General features: G+C 39.1%; 1 protein-coding gene across 17 annotated transcripts in view; it reads left to right on the forward strand.

Moving 5' to 3' along the window:
- Positions 1-18,749, forward strand: part of magi2a (membrane associated guanylate kinase, WW and PDZ domain containing 2a) — a 720,803-nt gene that overhangs the window by 476,817 nt on the left and 225,237 nt on the right. The gene's annotated exons all lie outside the window — the stretch shown is intronic.

Here is an 18,749-nt window from a genome sequence, read left to right on the forward strand (position 1 = left end):
AGTTGGAAGTTCACTGGCAATTCCCATGAAGTCCTTGCATCGGGACTTGCAAGGGGTTCCCCAGCATATCTTCTGGATTACAACCGTTCGAAGGTTGGAAAATCTGGACGGTCATCTTTTGATCAAATGTGAAGTCTGCAACCGTAAATGGTGCCGAAAGTGACCCGGTACAAACCCAATAGAATTGGCTTCTGCCCCATTTTTCAATTGCTGGTGAGGACAGAGCACAGATTTAATGGTATTGGAACATAGGCCTGTAAGAGACTTCTGTAAACACACTGAAATAAGTGTTTTTATTTGGTTCCTGGAAAATAAATATATCATTTTCCTAAAACATGCCATTAGCTTAACCATAAAGATTTTATGCTCTGTTTCTTTTTAAGATCTTGAAACAGTGAATAAAGAAAAGGCCCAAACCTTTCTTCAAGAATAACTGAGAGACTATCAATATTAAATAGCGAGTTGAAGAGCTCTGGTATCCACATGTGCACTTAGTATGGAAATCAGAAAATTGCTGTCCAAATTTTCCCAACTTCACTCTAACAGTATATTTTTATTGGAGATTTTTTTAAAAATTATTTTGGTTTATTTTTTATGTCTTATTTAAATTCAGTTGAGAGCCCTCAATGTATTTAAGTATTTTTTTCAAACATGCGCAAATTTAAATATTGTTATATAATTTATTCTGAGAAATAAATAGTTTCGAGTTAGCACACAATTTGGTTATTGTTCTTTATTTACAATTGCTTACGATCAGAGAAACGGTAACAGGAACAAGAATAGTCCCTTGGTGTTTGTTCTTCACATTGTGGTCCTAATCGGCATGCCAACACTGTCCCTATATCCTTTTGTTTCTTTTATTTTTCAAATAATGATCTACTTTATTAAATGTTGCCATGGTCCGTATTTCAGTCATTAATCTAGTAATGCGTTCCACAACCTCGCAATCTGCAGATTTCCTTGCTCTCTGTCTCACATCTCTTACATTTAATCTTCCATGTCCCCTTGTTCTACGCCCATAAATCACCGTGAACAGTCTGGTTATGTCCAATCTGCACCATCTATAATTTAAACTATCCAATCACCCCTTAATCTTTTCTGTTCTAACAAAGACCATCTTAATTTTTAGGTTTTTTTGTGTTCTCCATTGTTGCATTTCACTGTACCAGACAGCATCCCAATGAAACAGTATTGTACCTGCCTTATTGATTTAATGCCTTCTTCTAGCATGCAGTCCATGAATACATATAAGATTCTACCTGGGGTTCAGCAAAGTTTCATATAGATTTAGCATTGCATTTCACCAATCATATTCCATACCATTTGCCGCAAACCAATTAGCTTTTCTTAATTAATCCTATGGAAACCTTTCCCTACAGATACTGCCAGACCTGCTGAGTTTTTCCAGCATTCTGTGTTCTTGTTTCAGACTCCAGCATCCGCAGTATTTTGCTTATTTTGGCTTTTCTTAATGGCCTCATTTACTTAAATTCATATTATCTGTCCACCTGTTTCTTTGTATCATGCAGTCAGCCTTTCTATGCATTGTTAAACATGTATAATACCAATAGCTGACTACCACTTTTGAAACATTATCTATTTCACATTATATTGAAACATAGCAAAACATCTAATGGCAGAGGCAGAAGAGAAACATTTTTCAAGTATTGCTGACAAAATGATGCTGATATGTCCAGAGAAACTACACCAGTTCAGATTGCAGCCTTACTAAACAGTGTCATAGCTCTGGGCAACAATATCAAATCCAAAGTTAGTCTTGAGAGAGGCTGGACTTTTCAAGCAATAACATTAAAGCAATGTTGATAAATTTGAGAGGGTTATCGTGGAACATTATATTTTCAATTCATTAGTATATGTCGTTACTACTGGTCATGTTATTTTGTTTTGTATAGTCCCTTTCGTGCAGACTCAGTTCAGTTTATCTTGCCATTCTCAATGCTGTATTTTTGTCACACAGTGTCACAACTAACTAGCTTGTTGTGTCTGACCCTTAACCAAATGCAATCTGAGAAACACATTCAATCCTCTGACGTAATGATGCACAAGGTGTTGATCAATATGGTAGTGAGAGGTTATAAATTGGGGTTTTTTATAAGATGATTATATTTTGAACTGCCTCTTTAAATTCAAAGTAAATTGACATAATGACAAGAGACATGTTATTTGCGACATGTTCCTTGCCAACAAAAGGCCGTGGTTACCATGAAGATCGGGGATCCCAGTTGTGTGTTACTGAAATGCATGTGCTGGATTTAACACCTGAAAATAAAGGCAGAAGTAAAAATGCTTGTTATTGTAGACTTTCTGTCTCAGAGATTCTAAACGCAGAGAGAATGAGACAGAACAGGAGTTGCTATGGTTTTCAGAGAGAAAAGGCAGTTTTTTCTATGAACCACCAGACAGAATGTTGCAGATAACCTATCCAGAGTAAAAGAAAGGAAAGCACAGCAATTTAAGGAAGCCACAAGATTTGGCCTGACAAGGCCAGGAGAAGAAAGCATTGAAGTGGACCCAACTGCTGAAAATTGGTTCAAGAATTCTCAGAGGACTGAGGGAAGGACCCTCAACAGTCACTGAACATTACAGCTCAGTAAGAAGTGAACCTAGAAGGTGGGAGTGACTTTGTATTGTTTTCTGAAAAACTACAGTTCTGTAGAAAGCGGACTCTAATGTGCATACATCAAATATATATATATTTTATGTGACATGGAATTATTGGTCGTGTTAAGACATTGATAAAGGTTGCCTTTTCCGTAGTTTAGAGTATTACTTGCTTACAAGGCAATGGCCTAGTGGTCTTATTGGACTTTTAATCCAGAAATTCAGCCAATGTCCTGGGGACCTGGGTTCAAAACTTGCCATGGCAGGTGGTGGAATTTGAATTTAATAAAAAATATCTGGAATTAAGAATCCACTGATGACCATGAAACCTTCGTTGATTGTTGGAAAAAACCCATCTTATTCACTAATGTCCTTTAGGGAAGGAGATCTGTTACCTATATCTGGTCTGGCCTACATGTGACTCCAGAGCCACAGCAATGTGGTTGACCCAACTGCCTTCAGGCAACTTGGGATGGGCAATAAATGCTGGCCCAGCCATCAACGTCCATGTCCCATGAATGATTTAAAAAAAGCTAAGTAATGTTACAGTAAAAGTTTTAAAACCTGAAACCTTGGCCCATTATAAGTTGACAACAGGGAATTCAAATCTCTTATTAAAAGCTGTTGGTTTCTATAGGAATCACAACAGAGAGAAATCCAGTTTTTATTGATATTCTTTGCCTTTCATTTTTAATTAAGTTAGCATAATATTGACAGCTTTTGATTGAAGTCTATACTGTATAACTACTAGATGGACTAATATTGGATGTCAGACCTTCTCATTTCAATCACTAAATTAGAAGACCCAGCACACTGTCTCTTCATCTAAACCCCAGTAAATTTTACATATAAAGAGAATCAACAATATCTATGATAATTGTATGCTGTGTACAACACTATGAGATATCCATTGAAAAATGAGAAAAGTTAACTAGTATGAACAATTTCTTATTCAAGCCACTCACCATCCAGATTTGGAAATATATAGTTGTTCCTTCACTGTCTCCAGGTCAATCCTGGAATTTCCTCCCTAATAGCACAGTGGATATACCTACACCATATGAACTGCAGTGCCCAAGAATGTAGCTCATCACCACCTTCTCAAGGACACTTGGGGATGGGCAATAAATGCTGGTCTAGCCAGTGATGCACATATTTCATGAATGAATAAAAAAATTTGCACTAAGTGAGCTGTAGAAATGACCACAACATTAGCATTTATGTAGTATCTTGAAGATGACGAATGCTTAAGATGCTTCACAAATAGGTGGTTGTACTGACACATCGGGCAAAAATTTTTTGTCCCACTCGCCACTGGAATTGTAGAGGGCAAGACACAGACCATGTAAAGGTCTGTTGACCTCGAGAGGGATTTTCTGGCTTTTGGCCAAAGTGGCCAGAAAATCCCAACCATAGATTTTCCCACAGTGCGGCTGAAAGAAGATGGCAAACAGGATCAAACCAAATTGAAGAACAATATACATTAAACAAAAAAAAGTTCCAAAATATTACTGATATGAACTGGGAATTAAAGTTAACCAAATGAAGAGGGAGTCAAAGTTCAAAATGTGAAGAACAAGCTTGTTGATCAAATGATCTTCAAGTACTTCCGTTGAAGAAAAGTGAATTCATCAAGCTTAGTGAAGCTCAGTAGGCATTGGGCACGGCACTTACAATTCCTCAGAAATGCTGTCTTGTGCAGGACTTAGTAGATAACCTGGAGAGATACTTAGGCCCAAAATTTCACTAGGGCCGATAGCCTGAGTCAGGAAATTTCCGGCTTGTCACACCCACATCAGTAGGAAGGGACCAAAATGGTCGGATTTTCACTCAGAGGGTCGGGTTAGAGTTGGGTGTTCCACGCTGGAATTAGATCAGGCACAGTCGATTTCTGAGGCAAGCTGATTAAACTGAATTCATTGGTTTAAGTAGGGTTTGTTGGTTCTTTACATAGTGTGTTCTGGGTGAATGGGCTTGTAAGGACCAATCGTTAGCATTGAGTTGGCATGGATCCAGACCTTTTGAACTTATCTTCCCTGATGGTTCGTGCCTTCTTTAAGATTGGTGTACCAGGAAGCATGGAGGACTTGGACTGATTCCGTGAAAATGCCAAGGGATAGATGTGCACCCCCACAGTGGAGCCGGCCAGGTTGGGAGTGCAGAGTACATGTTTACTATCAACAAAATTATACTATATGTGAAAATTCAGGGTCCTAGGAATCCTGGAATTGGGTCCTGCCAACTATTTTTAAATGACCCCTGTGTCCTCTAACTGCAAAAATCCAGGCCTTAGTTTTGTGTGACAAAGTGAGTTGCATTGGGATTGATTCAGCGTAGTGGGATCTTAAATGAGTGATGATATTTGAATTGGTTTCTTCCCTGTGAACATTCTTCAGTGTTTGAGGTTCAAGGCTCAAAATAACTGTAGGTTGTTCATTTCAAACCAAGTAAATCTTTAAAAACTCAACTGAACAGTAAATTTAAAATTATATCCAACATTTCAACATAGTCGTAGAAAGGAATTTAAATTCTGTATCATTTCGCCGATGTTTCACACCTGAAACAAATATGAAGGTAAAGATAATCATCCTCTCAGTGATAGCAATTATACTCTCATATTCCCTCAAAGATTAACCAGTAATCAATGTAATGTAAGAAAATGTTTACTATAACACACTTTCAGGATATAGCTTTTGGCTTGCATCGAACTATTTGTATTTTATAATTGAACAAAGATTAATCATGAGATAGAATTTGTGCAGTAAAGTGCTGACTTGTCTGACATTTATTAATGTAGCTGGTGTGATAATCAAATTCCTTCTCATGCCAATTTTATTGTATTTTTGAAATGAGAACTGTAAAATGAAATGTTAGTGATTAAAATACATTTGCTCTGTTTGCATCAGTCCAATCTCAAACATCAGCAGTGTGACGGAAGGGGCTGTCAATGATACTATCAAGCGGATCTTCAAAATAACCTGCTCACTGACTCTCAGTTTCAGTTCTGCCAGGACCACTGAATGTTTGAAAGATTTGCTCTAATATGTTCTATTTTATAAGGCAGGGGTGGGGTGATCAGTTTCATTCTTTAAGCAATCCTATCAACATAAAAAACAGATTCTAGCAGAAACTAGAATCTGAAACACAAACAGTTTTTTTGTTTCTGAGAAAGGGTCATCTAGGCTCTCAACACCAGCTCTGTTCTTTCTCAGCAGACACTGTCAGAACTGCTGAAATTTTCCTGCATCTTCTGTTTTTGCTTTATTATTAGCATTTGGTTCTTGTGGCTGAACCAATATAAATTGCTTGTTTCATGATTTAGGATATACTGAGTAAACAAATATAAAATTTGGCTCTGGTCACTGTCTGTATGGAGTTTGCACATTCTCCTTGTGTCTGTGTGGGTTTCCTCCGGGTACTCCGGTTTCCTCCCACAGTCCAAAGATGTGCGGGTTAGGTTGATTGACCATGCTAAGAAATTGCCCCCTAGTGTCTAGAGATGCATAGGTTGGAGGGATTAGTGGATATAATATGTAGGGATATGGGGGTAGGGCCTGGGTGGGATTGTGTTCAGTGCAGACTCAGTGGGCCGAAGGGCCTCTTTCTGCACTATAGGGTTCTATGATTCCATGATTCTATGATAAAAAAATGGAATATCTTTAAGATTTAAAATCAATATTTATAGCAAGGATACACCTTCTGCTACAAAAATCAGGATCCATAGGGAAAGAAACAAGGCAAGGGAGGCCCGAACAAATGAGGCACATATTTACTCCTATGGCTGTATGGGCTGAGAGGCTTTCTTATTGATGTTTTCTGACAACAATCAGCAGCTCCTAACTGAGGTCTCTTAGGCTAAACCAGACTCCTTGTAACCTCTGCATCTATTTTCTCCCATATCCTCTCCATCACTAAAACCGTCTGCTTTTACCACCTTATTATCACCCATCTCTACCCCAAGCTGAGATGTCTACTATCAGTCCTTTTTCATGTCTTTGTTACCTCCATGCTACTATTTCAATGGCCTCCTATTCACTGTGTAACCTAACTTATTGAAGTATGACTGTCCATATTCTACCATATCTTAAGCTCTGTTTGCCTTCACATGCTGTGTACCCAACCTCTGGATAGCACAAAGCCTTCTTCCATATTTATATGTAGCATCAAAATTGAAGTTGATATTTCACTGAGAAGCTGCGTTTCAACTTTTGTTTGTATTTCTGCCTCACACAACCAAAATATAATCACCAGGTTCATAGGACAAAGGTTGGATGATCAACTGGTGGATCTGCTCTTGAGACTGGCAAAACACAAAATGCTCAAAATTAGGGTATGTAAGATCACTAGTGAATGTTTCTCCAGTTGCTAATCTATGTTTGTTTATTTCTTCAGTACATATACTTTCAGAGACTCAGTATTTGTTTTAATCCTGATAATGTGTGAAGAATCGACTTCTGTTATCTTCAAGAGACAAATTTCAATCCTGCTATCTTCTACAACTATTATCCCATCTCTAACCTTCTACTATTTCTGAAGTCACAAGATGTACAATTGTTTCTCAACTGTGTCCTTCAAATCACTGAGACATAGCTATTGTGGGTCCTTGCGCTTTGCCCAACTATTTTCTGTGACATTGGCAGTCCTTGAATTTTAGCTTTTTTCCTTCTGCTTTTTCCAGATTTTAATAGTATGATTTGTGGAACTGGTTTTTTACAATTATTTCTGTTTTTGGCTTGCAAATTGAGAGAAGAGTGAGAGGTCAAAATTATATTATTGAACTGTAATATTCTTATCAAGGCCAGTCTTCGATACAGTGCTGTATCCGGGCGGAGACAATGGTGGGTATTGCCTTGTCTTCTTTAAAAAGTTCCAGCAATGGTTTATGATCAGTTGCTATGATGAAGCTTCTACCATAGATATATTGATGGAACTTCATAAGACTGAAAAACAACTTCCAACCCCTCTTTTTGGATCGGGGATCCCATGAACAATAGGCTTCTCTGTTCCATCTCTTCAACAATATGACAGAACTGCACCAATCCTATAAGAGGAGGCATTGCGTGTCAATATAAGGTCCTTTTTGAGGTCAAAATGGGCCATTAAATTAGAGGACAAAAGTTGTTGTTCAATGCTGTTGAAAGCCTTCAGCTGAGGCACTTCCCCCAGGCCACATTTGATGTTTCCTTAGTTGGTATGCAAGGGGGCTGGTAAGGAAGCTGAATTAAGAATAAATTTAGGTTTGTCACGGAATTGAAATCCTTCCTGGCATTAATCAATTATTACAGGAAGGTTATTCTTAATTCAGCTTCCTTATAGCCCCCATAATGTTGAAGTAGGCCTACGATTGCCTCCGGGTAGGTATTTGGCTCCTGAACTTAGAAAACTCAAAGGCCAGGCTGGTCACTAACACAGGGGAACCACTGCAGATAAAGGGCACCATGGCGACTACAGGCAACAGTCAGCTCAACTTTCACTCATCATTGTACAGGGCAAAAGCCTAACCTTATGGGGAGAGATTGGCCCCAACACATCAGGCAGAATTGGCTGGAAGGGCTTGGAAAAATAAGGAGAGCCAAAGCTAAGATCTAGCTCGACCCCGATGCTATGCTTAGGTACAATAGATTGAGACCAGTTCCCTTCTCCCTATTGGAAAAAGTCGAGTTGGAACTGAAAAGCCTGAAAAAACTGGGCATAACAAGACCTGCACAATTTGCAGAATGAGTCACATCTGTTGTTCCTGTCCTTAAGCTGGATAAGTCAGTCTGACTTTGTGCAGACTATAAGCTTGTCAATTAGGTTTCTAAACTTGACAGATACCTCCTGAGCCAGATTGAAAACCTGTGTACCAAGTTGACTGGGGGCCAAGCATTTTTGAAGTTGAATGTGACTCATGCGCATCTCCAGCTTGAATTAGACGAGCCTTCCCCAAAGTACGTGAACACTAATACACACAAAGATCTGTCCTTCAAGGTTTTGTCGGCATGTGCCATTTTTCAATGGATCATGGAGAACATACCCCAAGGGTTACATCAGGTAGCAGTATACCTGGATGATGACTTGGTCACAGGAAATTCAGAATGCGAACACCTAGCAAACTTAGAAAAGATCTTACAGTGATTCCCGGAGGTTACAGTACATCTGGAGAGGGAAAAGTGAGCTGTGACCTAACCTTTGTCGTGGAGGTGAGTTTTAATTCTGTTATCTTCGTTCTTGGCTGTGGGCATGCTTGCAGGGTACAGTCCAGTACTGGCCTTGGCCTTTTTTTGCCAGTCCCTATTTCTTTGCCTCAGTTGCGTTCTTCTGCAGCGCTTGCAATAGCCCACCGCCTGGCATTTTCAACCTTGCGCAATATGTTCGCTAGGAATCTGAAGGCTATCCCTGCCCTTCATTAACTCCCTGGTGATGTGATGAGCTCCACTGCTATAAGGAATTCTGTGATATCTTACCAATATATTCGCGCTTAGTTGAGGGATGGATGTTGCATGAGATCGCTGCCCCCCAGTCGGAGGACACTGGTATCTGACGTCCCCTATAGTTCCTGAGCTCCTTTCTCTGCATTCTTCAATAATAGAACTATCTCAGTGGCCTTCTTCAAATCCAAATTGGGTTCTGCCAATAATTTTTCTGGACTGTCACATTGTTGATTTCACAGAGCAGTCTATATCACAACTTGTCATTCAGGGTGACCTGAATTGCCTTGCCAATTTTCGTAACCTGGTCAGAAAATCAGTGACAGATTCCCCAGGGATTTGCCCTGCTGTGATGAAGCAGTATCACTAGAATATCATGGAGTGTTATGTCCCAGCTGGAAGCATCACCATTCCTGGGTGTGTCCTGTCACGCTAGCAGGATGGGCCCAGCAGAGTTGGTGGCACAGTGGTAGACAGTTGGGAGGAATTGCCTTTGGAGTCTTCAACATCGACTTCAGACCCATTATCAGGTCACACATGGGCAAAGAAATCTGCTGATTACCGACCCCTTCAGCTGATGAATGAAGGCTCCTCCATTTTAAAAACCACTTGGAGAAAGCACTGAGAGTGGCAGCACAATATACTGTGTGTGGGGGACTTTAATGCCCATCATCAACATTGGCTCAGAAGCACTGGTACAGACCAAATTGGCCAAGCCCTTAAAGGCATAGTTACTAGAGTGGGCCTGCAGCAGGTAGTGAGGGAACCAAAAAGGGGAAGAATCAGACTGACCTCATCCTCACCAATCTACCTGTCACAGATGTGTCCGTCCATTAGTGTATTGGTAGGAGTGACTACCACACAGTCGTTGTTCTGGTTTTCACATTGGGTTGTGCCACCATGCTAAATAGAATTGACTTCGAACTAATCCAGCAACACATGACAGGGCATCCATAATGTGCCGCAGGCTGTCAGCAGCAACAGAATTCATAGAATCCCTATGGTACAGATGGAGCCATATGGTCCATTGGGTCTGTACCGACCACGATCCCACCCAGGTCCTATTCCTGCAACCCCAGACACTTAGATCAATTTAGTGTGGCCAATCAACCTAACCCACACATCTTTGGACTGAGAGAGTACCCAGAGGAAACCCACGCAGACACAGTGTGAATATGCGAACTCCAACAGACAGTGACCTGAAGCTGGGATTGAACCTGGGACCCTGGCACTGTGAGGCAGCAGTGCTAACCACTGTACCACCAAGCCACCCAACTGTACTCAGTCACAATCTATAACCTCATGGCACAGTATATCCCCCACACCACCATTACCACCAGCCAGAGAATCAACCCTGCTTCAATGAAGAGTGCAGGAGGGCATACCAGGAGTAGCACCAGATATTCTTAAAAGGTAGCGTCAACCTGGTGAAGCTACAACATAGGACTCCCTATGTACCACATAGTGAAATCAGCTAGGCTCATGCACTTTAAAAGGTTTGTCTCACCACTTCCAGGATCAGTTTCTAAATTACAGGCATAATGTTCTTAGTTATGTTCTCAGCAATTCCATGACCAACTGATCAGATCTAAACTCTGTAGCCCTGCCACATACAGTTATGAATGGTGGTGGACAATAATGCAACTCGCTGGAGGAGGAGGCTCTGTAAATATCCCCATCCTCAATGATTGGGAAGCCCAGCACTCAGTGCGAAAGATAAGGCTGGAATATTTTCAAAAGTCTTCAGCCAGAAGTGCAGAGAGGTAATAATCCATCTTGACATCCTCCAGAGGTCACCTGCATCACAGATGCCAATTGAATTCACTTCATATAATATTAAGAAATGGCTCGAGGCACTGGATACTGCGAAGGATACAGGCCCTGACAATCTGTGAATAGTACTTCTCCATCCATCTGATGTTGCTCCCCTAGCCAAGATGTTCCAGTACAGCTACAACATTGCATCTATCTGGCAATGTGGATCATTGCCTAGATATGTCCTGTACGAAAATGCAGAAAAAATCCAACTTGACCAGTTACCAGTTATCACTCTTCTCTATATCATCAGTAAAGATGATGGAAGGGACTATCATATGTACTATCAAGCGGTAGTTGTTTAGCAATGACTTGCTCACTGATGCCCAGTTTGGGTTCTGTAAGGCTTACTCAGCTCTTGACCTCATTACAGCCTTCACTCAAACATGAACAAAAGAGCTGAACTCCAGAGAGTGACTGTCCTTGACATCAAGGCAGCATTTGACTGAGTATGACATCAAGCAACCCTAATTTAACTGAAGTTGATGAGAACTGCTTCATCAATGACCTTTCCATCGAAAGGTCAAAAGTAGGGATGTTCGCTGCTGATTGCACAAATGTTCAGCACCATCATCACTCCGCAGATACTGAAGCAGTCCATGTCCAAATGCAGGAAGACCTGGATAATAGCCAGGCTTGGGCTGACAAGTAGCATGTAACTTTGTTCCACACAAGTGCCAGACAATGACCGTCTCCAACAAGAGAGAAGCTGTCCAATGACCCTTGACATTCAGTTGCATTACCATCACTGAGTCCCGCATTGTCAACATCCTGCAGGTTACCATTGACCAGAAACTGAAATGGATTAGCCATTTAAATACTAGAGCAGGTCAGAGGCTAGGAAATCTACGGCGAGTAACTCACCTTCTGACCCTCTTCCAAAGTCTATCTGCCATCTACAAGGCACTAATCAGGAGTGTGATGGAATATTCTCCACTTGCCTGGATGAGTGCAACTCCAACAACCCTCAAGAAACTCAACACCGTTCAAGACGAAACAGCTCACTTGATTGGCAACACACTCACAAACGTTCAGCCCCTTCACCAGTAATGCACAGTGGCAATAGTGTATACCATCCACAAATTACACTGTAGGAACTCAACGAGTATCCTCAGACAACACCTTCCAAACTCACGACCATTAACACCTAGAAGGATAAGAGCACTGGGTATCTGAGAACACCGCCAGCAAGTTACCCTCCAAGCCGCACATCATCGTGACTTGGAAATATATCATCATTCCTTCACTTTGACCCTTCGCTGGGTCAAAATCTTGGTACTCCTTCCCTAATATGTGTGGTTGTACCTAAACCACATGGACGACAGTGGTTCAAGAAGGCAACTCACCTTCTCGAGGGCAATTCATGATGAGCAATAACTGCTGGCCGACCCAACTGTGCCCACCTCCAATATTCCCACTAACTGAAACTCTATTATTAGTTCACTGTGTGAAAACTTCAACCATAACTAAGAACATTATGCCTGTAATTTAGAAACTGATCCTGGAGGTGGTGAGACTAACTTTTTAAAGTGCATGAGCCTTGCAGATTACAGTACTTGGGCAGTGAAGTGAGTAACTTAATTATCTATTAATGTTTCAGCATACAATTCCCACTATTAATCTTCAGAATGCAGTTTTGAAATTATGTTCAAAATATATTGTACAATAAGATACTGGACACTCTTACTTGTGCAATGTTTTTACTTGCCTACTGGACTGGTATTCAATTTTTTTTATATAATGTAGCAATGCATGCAATTTCTTTAATATACAAATAAAATTACAATAAAAAGCAGGAAATTTAAGGCAGTGCTTTTTTGAAAAGTTTTTTTTATAAATACAGTGCTATCCATTATATAGAGGTTTGGCTGAGGTACTGTAATATTCATTGACTCTTGACATGAAACTGAAATAAAGAAATAAAAGTTGATATTGATGACAAAAATATATTTTAATAAATCTATTATTCATACCAGATTAACATCTAACTTAATTTGGAGTGTAATTGAGACCAAATTTTATATGTCCATATAAATATAAAAACATAGGTTTTTAAAAATGTTTTGAAAGTAGAACAATGACATCTTAAGATTCTAAAATTTTATTTAACAACTGCATCAAGTATTTTGATCAATTCTAACTATTGATACAGGAGTGCCTGTATCATGTTCCAAAATTATGTGGAACTTCCACATCTTGCTTAAAATGAAGGTTCGGTAGTTCATTTTAAAGTCAACTATCCATTCAGCATTTTCTCCTGTCTGAAATGCATCCACAGTGGCCATTCTAAGGCTGCATTTTGCATACTGATTTATTTTATTCTGCTCTGACTAGAATGATTTTGCTTTGAATTTACATATCAGGAAAATGGTTTAATTTTTTTCTCGTACATATTTGACCATCAACAGACATATCTTCTCTTATGGAATTCTTGCAGTATTTGTCATCAATGGTCACTTATTGTTCCAGGTTAGTTAAACTTGGTACTTCAACTTATGACCAAGCTAAATCTATAACTACAAAATAACATTAAAAATGAAAAACAAAAACCGTAAAGGTCATGAAACTTGCCCATGAAACCAATGATTAGATGGAGAAGTTGGATTTTTGTTTTACATTATGAGAATTACCAACTCGACTCTACACATGATGTTTTGCACTGCTAGTATTGTATAGATAGTTGTTTTTGCTACAATTATCTGGCTCATGCTGCTCTGCAAATATAAACAGCTTTCTTTAGATTTAAACTCTTTTCTGTTACCAATCTAGCTTTGACCTAAGCATTTATTATCCCACCTATTGTTTAGTCTTTAATAAGGCTATTTACAATGAATCCATATGCACAAAACTTTCTCATAGATGCATTACATGTTGATTAATGCCTTCTCTTTGGGCTTGACCTGGCATTAAACATGTCTTTTGGATACAGTATTATTCTGAGGTGTTGGATATTATTCAATTTGTTCGTTAATACTCTCAGGTTCCATTTCTCCTCTTCCTAAGGATAAATAAATGTATTGGATCTTGCTGGATTGGGACATCTTGTAGTACATCCCATTAGTTAAACTTTTTTTCTGCAATCTCAAACTCAAATTTCCTTTGCACTATAATATTCAGGAAGTATGAGCTGATGAAAGCACAGAGAGGGAAGCAAGCATCTGGAACCTCAATGAATGGCTGAACCAACAAATTATATTCAGGAATTGAGAAAGAAACAACAGCACTGAGAAAGAGGATGAATTGAAATCAAATCAGCTGAAGAGAAAGTAGGAAAGGGAATGTATGTTTAGATTGAGAGCAAGAAAAGATTTTTAAAAACATGCTAAAACTAAACATTTGAAAACAAAATCTTGAAGAACAATTTTATACCTGAAGGAATGACGCAGCAAAATTTAAATTGTTCAATTTCTGGGCAAGTGAGGTTGATTGACAATACATTAACAATTGATGTGTCATTTAAAAGGTACTTATGCTGTTACTTACAAAACGTAACATTCTGTGATGAGTTTGCTGGAAAATTAATGTGAAAATCCAGCACGTTCTTAAAAATGACGGGTAGGCTAAATAAACAGCTAAGTAAATAACTGATCAGCGCAAAACAGCAGGAAGTTATAGAAAATTCCAACTTGGGCGTACTTCTTAATTCCCTGAATTTGTGGCCGAGTTTCACATCAGTAACAGCATACATCAATAGTGGTTATTTTTCTAGCAAGATCTGGCCCTTTGTACATTATTTCAGCTTTCAAATGCAGAGAGGTACTGGACATCATTTTTTCTCACCAAGACATTTTACTATTGAATATTGTTCCCATTTTCTCATGCTGACATGATCTCCTAGTCTCAGTCTGGGAACTTCAAACCTGTCTATTTTCTGATATATATAAACAACTTTCAGAAGATTGCTTGCACCATGTCTCCAGCTTTACTAAGAAGCAAATTTCCTTCATTAAACATCTATCCACCAGATGGCTATAATAATGATAATTTCAATAACCTTAACAAAGGCTGTTAGTGTTTCAAATATATGTTTCAATCAATTTTCAATATTTCAGTATACTGTGAAATTTGTTGGCTAGCAAAAGGCAACAATGGCTAGGGTTTAGTAGCTCTTCCCAAAATGAACAGAGACCTAATGACTCGCTGCATCCACCAGGTTAAAACATTTTGTGTGCTGCAATAAAAACCTTGATTGTCTGAATGTGGCCCACAGACCCTGTTGCCCACCGCTGGTTTAGATGAAGAGTGCTGCCCTCTTAAAGGCATATGAAACACCAGAAGATTTAGAGGTATGAGACCGTCTGATCAAGTCCCTCACTGCGCACCACACCAAATTGGAGGAAACTGTACCAAAACTGAACTTAAACACTCCAGCAGCAAGTGCAGGAGCCAATATCTGTCACCTTGGAGCAGTCCAAAAGCCACCCATGTAAACTGCCCCTTGGCTACTTCCAACCATGATTCCAACCTCCTGCTTTCCATAGTTAAGGCATCTTTGGGCAAAAACACTAACAGAACATCCGGGGTGAACTGAGACAACACCATCAGCAACACTGAAAAGAAATAAGCCCTGCCCCTCCTTGAGGTTGCAGAACCAAAGAAGATCCTTACAGGGCTTGAAGTGTGGCAAGGCAGGTAGATATGACAGTATCATGCCAGAACGTATGAAACACCTCGGGCCCTGAGCTCATGCCTGACTAACCTGGTTTTATACAATAGTTACAAATTCCAACATCATTTCAAAGAAATGGAGGACAACAAAAGTCATCACCATACCAAAACCCAGAAAAGACCCCATAATTGCAGCTGGCTACCGCCCAATATTTCTCCCATGCAAAATCATCGAATGCCTGATCCTTCAGCGCACAGTTCCAATCATGGAAGACATTCTTTGCGTCATTCTAGCTGATTTCCACAAGTACTGCAGTATGGGAATAGGTTCTGGCCCTAACCATATGCATTGAAAACGGTTTTCATAAAAACCTGAAGACAGGTGCTACGTTCCTCGACCTCGCAGCCGCTTACACCACCATTTGGCAACTGGCCTGCAGTGAAGCTGTCAAAGGCCCTTATCCACCCCCTGTTTGGTCAAGATCATCACATTCATACACAGTTGACACCCACCTGAATGCTATTACATTGCTGCGGGTCTGGAGTCACATTGAGAGGTGGGGAAGTCCCTGGAGATGCAGTGTCATAATGGTATTGTCACTTGACCAAGGTCATGCTCTCAGGACCCAGATTCAAATCCCACCATGGCAGGTAGTGGAATTTGAATTCAGTAAACAAATGTGAAATTAATAATCTAATAATGGCCATGAAACCATTCACAATTGTCATAAAAACCCATCTGGTTCACTAACGTCCTTTAGGGAAGGAAATCTGCCATCCTTATCTGGCCTGGCCTACATGTCTCTCCAAACTCTCGTCAATGTGGTTAATTCTTAAGAATGTCCTCTGAAATGGCCTAGCAAGCCACTCAGTTCAAAGACAGTTAGGGATGGCAATAAATGCTGGCCATCCAATGACTCCCACTTCCTGTGAAGGAATAAAAAAAAAGCAGTGGCCTTGGCCGTAGAGGGTTTTCCATTTCGGGGCCCTTTGAGTTGTTAGATGATTTGTAGGTTATTGGCTTTTTGCAAGCTATTCAGATATTTCTAGTTTCTAGTCCTCGTGTACAGGAACTTGTATTAGGCCAGTTACCCTAAAATTAATGAATAGAATCTTATGGGTTGTGAATCAGGCATGCTGACCTCTGTGTTTGAACTCCCAAAATGTACTCCTGTTAAAATAAGCTCTGACTCAGGATTACTAAATCATAAAATTTACCATTAAATGTTTTGTTCACATATATCCAGTCAGTTATGATAGATTTTCTGTCATTTAACATTATTCTACACTTTATAACAGCAGTTATAAAGATATCAAATAGTGCAGACCAAAGTAAAACTTATTTCACAAGCTTGATATATATTACACAGAGGTTCTATTTTAATATTTTCTACATAGCGTCCATCAAAGTCCATGATTAATTATTATCTGTTTTGTCCTGTGTGCCACCTCTAAAGGTTCTGTTCATTATTAGTGAACCTATCTTTAACTTTCATTTCAAAATAATCTAGCTCTATATTTAGAGAATTAAATGTTTTGTTTTATAATCTTTGATTTATTCTTCTTTACAAAAGACTTAATGACAATAATGAGGTCTACTGTAGGCATTTAACCATGAAAGCATTTGGTTAGATCGGAACTTAATTTCATTTTGCATACATCACTGGGGTGATAAATGTATGCTCTCCTGTTATTGCTTAATTAATCGATCTATCACTAAGATCACAGTATTCAGTAATCCTATGTATTACATGTGAAAAATAATCCGAGTTTGTTCCAGAAAATAGTTCCAAGAGTTCAGAGCACCGCTTGATGTAAAGTTGTTTTCATGGGTGGTCATTTCAGCCATGAGCACACCCATATAGCCAGTGACTTTCACAAGATGTCTTAACTTTATTCCTCATTTCTGCTGAGCTTATAGGTTGCAAGTGTAGTTTTACATCCTATTCACAAAAATATAAATGTCAAATGAAAATTTTAAACGACACCAACTTTCATGGCAATATTGCATTGTAAAACAAAACAACTCATATATCAGGTCCAACAAAAATATAGACAAAACAAATCTTAGCAGCAGTGGACTCTAGAATGCAATAGCATTCTTAATGCTGGGTGTTGCTTAGGTAATATTTCTGTCATTAAGTGTTTGAATAAATTGGGAACCAGCTTTAAGACCAAACAGATGGAAACAACTTGTACCAGTTTGACATCGTGTGATTATGATGTTGGGCAACAAAAATGTTAATTCCAATGAATGGTGTCTTTTACTAACTTGGTGACAATCATCAGTGCCATACTCAAAAACTGATTAACTTTCAGTAGTAATATAACAAGTGGTAGGATGAGATACATGACTTCAGTTTCTGATATGGTGAGCTTCTGATTTAAAATATCAACACCATGCATCAGCAAAGTATTGGACGAGAGTACCATAAAGAAAGCAAATGAATTGTAAATTTTATTTGAATACATAATTTATCTAAGTTCACATTTCAGCACACAACTGAGTGTCAGAAGTACTGCCTTCTTCTGGATGGGAAATTAAGCTGGGTCCTCATCTGCAGACATACGTAAAAGTTTCATTGGCACCAATCAAATAAAACATGGAAGGCCTGATAGAATTCTGATAAACATTTATCCCACAAATAGCAACACCAAATAAATGTATTTATCATTTACCTTATTGGTGATTTTGGAACTGTGCAGTGTGCAAATTACCAATGGCATTTGCCTACAAAACAATGTAAGAAAAATTCAAAGGTAATTCATTGTGCACAAGTCCTTTGGGCCATCTTGCAGATCTGAAAAATGTTATATAAATGCAAGTCCTTCCTTTACACTTCTCCCAATTTTTGTAATTAATAATGACAAATATGTAATCAGATCCAACGCTAATTCGACCTTTTAACAAAACCCAGTTCCAGATACAGTTCCATTTATGAATATAACAACTTTTATAGGAACATGAAATCCAAAGGTTGAGTAAGTTGTAAATGGAACTGTCATGCAGTATGCAAATCAGAATGAAACTGAGGGTTTATTGTAAGTCTTGTCTCAAGTTCCTTAATGGCCCAATGGCTGTTGAATGCCAACGGGGCAAGTTGGCCAATTGTAGGTGGGCTCCTGCCCCGACTTTCAAGTTAGTGGTAAACTTCAGCCCTCAGTTAATGAATAACAGCAGAACAATGGATTTCTGATGAGTAATTTGTTATTAATAAGACCCTTATTTTTTAAAAAAACAAAACTTTTCTTCAGAGAAATATGCTGTGTTAAATTATCATTAAAGTCATTAAA

This window comes from Carcharhinus amblyrhynchos, chromosome 19 (assembly GCF_965287045.1).
Source record: "Carcharhinus amblyrhynchos chromosome 19, sCarAmb.v2.hapA, whole genome shotgun sequence".
NCBI lineage: Eukaryota > Metazoa > Chordata > Chondrichthyes > Carcharhiniformes > Carcharhinidae > Carcharhinus > Carcharhinus amblyrhynchos.